Source organism: Malus domestica, chromosome 06 (assembly GCF_042453785.1).
Source record: "Malus domestica chromosome 06, GDT2T_hap1".
Classification (NCBI taxonomy): domain Eukaryota; kingdom Viridiplantae; phylum Streptophyta; class Magnoliopsida; order Rosales; family Rosaceae; genus Malus; species Malus domestica.
This window is the reverse complement of record NC_091666.1, coordinates 7,668,807-7,674,372: the sequence shown is the minus strand read 5'-3', so window position 1 is coordinate 7,674,372 and position 5,566 is coordinate 7,668,807. Positions and strand designations below refer to the sequence as shown.

Here is a 5,566-nt window from a genome sequence, read left to right as displayed (position 1 = left end):
ATTATAACTTAGATGGAAACAAAATATTTGTATGTACAACATTTCTTGCAATCTCATGTTGTGCTTGCGATCCTTGCATAATGAAGCATATAGTGTAAATAGGTTAACATATTGTTCCTACGATGCCTTTGGTTTGACTTTTGAAAATGCAAAACATTTGTACGTCTCAATCGGACTTCATCATGCCGACCTATACGATTAATTAGACTGCAACAAAGATGCAAAATGTACATAAACTTTGTTAATATATAGTACACTGTATGAACTTAAAACATCAGTCCATCAACTAATTGATCAGGAAAACCAAAAGGCGACATAAGACAAAAGAACAAAAATAAAAAAGAAGAAAAATTTAGCTTACATCCATTATATATAGTTGAACCATAAATCATAAGGCAAAAGGAAAATACCTTTTTCTTTTTCTCTCTGTTCGTTTTTAAAAGGCCATCGGCTGCATTGCCTTCCTGAGAGCCTAATGGATGATCACCATTCTTGTCATCCCCTTTAATCGGATCATATTTATATATATTTTTACTTCGAATTCACTCGTCTTTTCTTAGTTAGTTCCTTATATTTTTGAGCTATTTACGTTATTTTTGTGTTTTTAGGATTTGTTATGCAAAGAAAATAAAAATAACACAAATGAGTTTTAAATAATAAACAGAAAGAAGGAATAAAAAATTCAAGACAGCAGGGCAACAAAACAAGTGGTTGCACTTTTAAGTGCTCACTTGAGAAATATAATGATATTGTCACAGCCTTGAAGCTTACAAATTATCCTCGTGTCCTAGAATTTCTTGATAGTGGAACAAATAAAGTCATGGCTACTGTTATAATTCAGAGCATTATGAAAAATACAACTCATGTTTTAACTGCTGAGAAGGTATGGTTAACTCATTGAGAGTCATTTTCTCCGAGTTTGCTTCTTAATGACATGGAATACTATTTTTACAGGTTGAGGCATTATTTGAATTAATAAAAGGACTTATTGAGGATTTGGATGGGCCTCTTAATGATGAGGTTGATAAAGAGGATGGAACATGGAATGGCAAAAACAAAAGAAAAGAAAGAAGTTGATGGGAGACACGGACAGCACAAGCAGAGAAAGAAGAATAAAAAAATAAAGTTGATGGGAGACATGGAGTAATGGGAAAGAATAAAGAAGTGGACGGCAATACAATAAAGAGGGGAGCGGAGCTTCCCTGGCAGGGGGAGACCAGAGGAAAAAAAATAATAAGGGGGACAGCTGCCTTGCGGCAACAGAAACCGGGAGAGAGAGAGAAGCAGAAATTTAAAGGGAGGAGCTGCCTTTGCAGCAGAGGGAAGATATACGTGGAGGGAGGATGGAGAGACAGACGCAAGCCAGGGGAGACAGGAAACAGAAGGCAGCGTGCAGGAAATAAAAAAGGAAACGGACGTGGAGAGCAAAGTCAGAGGGAGAGTGAGGGAGCTGCCCTTGGGCAGCGTGAGGAAGCAGGAGTCCACATGGGAGACGGGCGCATGGGGAGGATGGACAGAGTGAGACGCGGGGACTGAGGGCAGAACGTGCAGCAGAAGAAAAACAAAAGGATCGTATATTTTCTCAAACTCATGTTTAATTTCTGGTTTAATTTGAAAATAATGTGTAACTAAATTTATTTTGGCTAGAGGTTAATTCGAAACCATGAATATATTTGTAATATGAATTGATTACCTTCAGTTGTGATTTCTGAGTTGTGATTTAATTTGCTTAACTGCTTGATTGATAACTGTTTATGTATGTGGGTTGAGGGTCGACACTTAATTTGCATGCCTAAACTTGATGCTAGAATATAAGTGAATTTCACCTAATCGTTATGAACTTATATTCACAAGTAGTGAAGGTTGTTATCCACAATCGTGTTAAGTGAATTCTAGGCGGGATTAACATGCGTATTCCATAGTTATGAATGCCTAGTCAATGTTTATGATTTCCGTTGAACTTAATGATCTTTGTTGAATGTCTCTATCATGCGTATTCCATAGTTAGGGACTTTGATGAGGAATAATTTGGTTGTAATGCGTATTCCATTCAATCCAATGAATTTAGGGAAATCTAAGAGTTAATTTAAGCGGACCTAATTAACTTGGAACATTGTCATTCACAATTTATTGAAAGAACAACTGAAAATCAATTTAGGTTGCATATGTGTCATGTGTGGAGAAGAACCCTCTAGCTAGTCCGTCACCTATCCTTTCACCTTAATTTCATGCTTTTGTCAATTCTGTAATTTATTTAAGTTTAATTTACTTCTCGTCAAAACCAAACCCCCCCCATTATTAAATTATATTATTTAGTTAGTTTTCATTGTTGTTAGTCTTTTAATTCAATTTCCGTCCATTTCAGTTCCTAGTGTCTAATTTGATTGTTTTCATTATTTTGAGTCATTCTAAGTGTGTTTCGAGTTATTAGAGTTTTTAGCCTAGTTTTGTGTCCTTGAGTCTTATTTAATATTTTTAATAGATTAGCAATCCCTCCTAATCCCCGGCCTAGAACGATACCCTACTTACATCTATACTATAATTGTCAAAAAGAGGGTTTAATTTGTGTGTCAAGTAATTCTCGCATCACCCTTCTATTTCATCTCTGGCGGGGAAAGTAGCACTTTCTGTTTTTGACGCAACAGCAGCAGTGCCTCACATCGACTCTCTCCAAAAGCCATTCCATCCTATTTATTTGAAACTCAAAGCTACAAATATTTAGGACATAATAAATCTAGTTATAAAAAGCATATAAATTCAACAACAAAAGTGAAATCAAATCAAATGAATCAAGGCATGCATATTTGAACTGTAATTACAAACTGTTACAGAGTACACAAAAAAAAAAAAGAAAAAAAAAAGGGACTTCAAAGGAAATCCAAGTTGATAACTGAACAGTTTGGGAAGGAGACGCTAATATAACATATATAGAAAAAGCTCAAATTAAAATTGACGATATATGGAGAAAACCCTAATATAAAATCAAAGTTTGCAAATTCATTATCCTACCATGAGAAGATCAATTTAAGCAACTAAGAATAAAAACGTAATGAAAAGAAGTGCAATGGAGAAAGAAACTATTTTAGTTCTTGGATAAGGAGAAGCAGCTGTAATTGCCATGCGAGATGGAGAGATGAGCAGTGAGTGGAGTACGTTGGGTTGTTTTGGTCCTTCTCAAGTCTCAATAGGTTTTTCTCAGATATCCCACAAATAAATTAGGGTTGAGAAAGTTAAATACTTAAGATTACTGAAGAACCCTATTTTATTTTCCATGGAGAACGTGGTGAAGTTTTGTAGGAGGAATGAACAACGTGGTTGAAGTTTTGTAGGAGGAACGAAGAGCATGCCATCTTGTGAGAAGTGGTTCTTGGTTTTTTCTATTTAGTTTTTACTTTTTCCGTTTAATTTTTAGTGTAAAAAATGTAAAAGTTTCATATTTCTTTTACAAAATTGCCCCTGCAATATGTTATGTATTATTTTTGGTTAGTTTTAATTTTTTTTTTGTTTCAAGGACTTTTTAGTCCACTTGTTTTTTGGTGAAGCCTTAGACACCAAAGTTGGCTTCTGGCATTCTATTAGTAGAGATAGATTATTATTATTATTATTATTACTAGTATATGCCCACACACAGTGTGTGAAGTTTTTTGCTTTGATTGTTAAAATTGAAGGAAAGAGGAAGAGTGAGGGAGAACATGGGAGTGAGGAAAGAGGGAGAGAGGTTGTTTTTTATTTATTTATTCTTTTTTAAATTAGAGATGATAACTTGCATGTAGGTGAGGTTTAAAAAAAAAAGTAAGATTTTGTTATGTGAAATTATGTTATTGTCCCTAACTTTTTTGTTGTGATAGAAGACAAAGATGTCCTTTCACTCTATTTTGGTTGAAGGGTTTCATTAATGTAGTTTTAGATTATTATTAGGGAATTGTTATTAAAACTCCAAAAATCTCAATCTACACTCCAAACTTTCTATATTTGGAAAGAAAAATGTATTGTGAGAAGTGTAGAATGAGATTTTTGAAGAGCCAATAACACTTCCCTATTATTATTATTATTATTATTATTATTATTATTATTATTATTATTGTGTATCAAAAGTGTTATTAAGAGAAGCCTCTTTGTCAACTTTTTCCCCTTTCTCTTAATAAGTGCATATATTTTTCTATACTAATATTAAAAGAAGTCTCCTTGCCAACCTTTTCCCCCTTCTTTTTTTTCCTATTTTGTTATTGTTATGTAAATATTGTGTAGCAAAAGTGTTATTAAGAGAAGCCTCCTTGTTAACTTTTTTTCCATTTTTTTCCTATTTTGTCCTCCTTATGTAAATATTGTGTATCAAAAGTGAGGGTAAAATTGAAAAAAATAAGTATATGATTGTCATTTTCTCAAAAAAAAAAAAAAAAAAAGAGGGTAAAATAGGAAAAATAGGGATATGATTGTCATTTTGTCAAAAGGTACAAACTTACTATTTTGCCCTCCTTTTTGTCAATAGTGTGTATCAAAAGTGATGGTAAAATAGGAAAAATAGGGATATGATTGTCATTTTGTCAAAAGGTACAAAATTACTATTTTGCCCTCCTCACGTCAACATTGTGTATTCAAAAGTGAGGGCAAAATTAGAACAAAAGGCGGCAAAAGGTTGACAAGCTCTCTTCTCTTAATAGAATAGATATATATATATATATATACACACACACATAATAGAATATAGATTATTATTATTATTATTAGTTTGTAATTTCTAAATATTGTTATCAATAAATCATATTTTCTGTTTTGTTTACAACAATCTTATAGACAGAAAATTTGTTATGGAGCAATCAGTCAATATGAGTGGTACCAAGAACCCTCACTCTAAGAAACCAAAAAAATTTAAGGGAGGAGACTTCAAACGTTGGCAAAAAAGGATGTTGTTTTATTTGACAACATTGAATCTTGCACACGTTGTGAAGGAAGACACTATGAATGCCATTGATGCTTGGACTTCAAAAGCTATCTAAAACACAAGCGTAAAGAGATGACCATGGAGGAATTGGTTGTGAGGCTTCATATTGAAGAAGATAATAGGAAAAGTGAGAAGAGCTTCATCTGTGGAAGCCGAGGCTCATGTTATTGAAGCACAAACATAAAAAAAAGTTCCCTCATCCTAAGAAAAATAACACGAGAGGAATCACAAAGAACGACATCTTTCTTGGACCAAGAGGCAAAAGCTTCAAGAATCAACGTATCAAAAGATTTTGTTGGGTCTGTGGTAAACTTGGTCATACAACAAAAGTGTGCCACCATAAGAAAGATCAAAATGTTGTTGCAAACTCAAACGGCAACAACAATCAAGCAAACATGGCAGATAAAAATCTTGTTGTTGTGTCTGGGATTAATTTGATGGCTGATGTAAAATAGTGGTGGATTGATATTGGAGCCACATAATTTGTGGGGTGAAGTATTGCTTACTACGAACATAATTCTAAATCGAATCCCATATAAGAAAACTTATAAGTTTTTGTATGAAATTTAGAAAGGAAATTTGTATGAAATCTCGCGCTCGGAGTTTACCACACTTCCACTGCTC

General features: G+C 33.6%; 1 long non-coding RNA gene across 1 annotated transcript; it reads left to right on the top strand.

The window, feature by feature from the left end:
• The first annotated feature begins 743 nt into the window (after nucleotides 1–743).
• Nucleotides 744–1,029, top strand: LOC139197255 (uncharacterized). Its single transcript, XR_011582493.1, has 2 exons — nucleotides 744–883; nucleotides 955–1,029. It is a non-coding gene; the product is annotated as an uncharacterized lncRNA (long non-coding RNA).
• Nucleotides 1,030–5,566: the final 4,537 nt, after the last annotated feature.